Genomic DNA, 272 nt, shown 5'->3' with positions numbered 1-272 from the left:
GCATACGCGGTGCGGATCAAATCCGTCACAGACGACGTTACAGTTGTAACATGAGCAAACTTATTGTCTGCTCTGCGTGACAACGCATCAGCAAAGCACTCTGCTTCCCGGGTTATACTTCACCTCGAAGTTATATTCCGCAAAGACGGATAACCATCTAGCCGTCCTCTGTGAGAGGTGGGGCGACTGAGACGCAGTACGTAGTGGCGCATGATCTGTATAGATCACAAACGGCTTGGAGCCGAGCAGGTGGACCCCGAACTTGAGAAGTG

Source organism: Plasmopara halstedii (assembly GCF_900000015.1).
Source record: "Plasmopara halstedii genome assembly, contig: Scaffold_287, whole genome shotgun sequence".
Taxonomy (NCBI): domain Eukaryota; phylum Oomycota; class Peronosporomycetes; order Peronosporales; family Peronosporaceae; genus Plasmopara; species Plasmopara halstedii.
The sequence above is the reverse complement of the archived record's forward strand: the minus strand, read 5'-3'. Positions refer to the sequence as shown.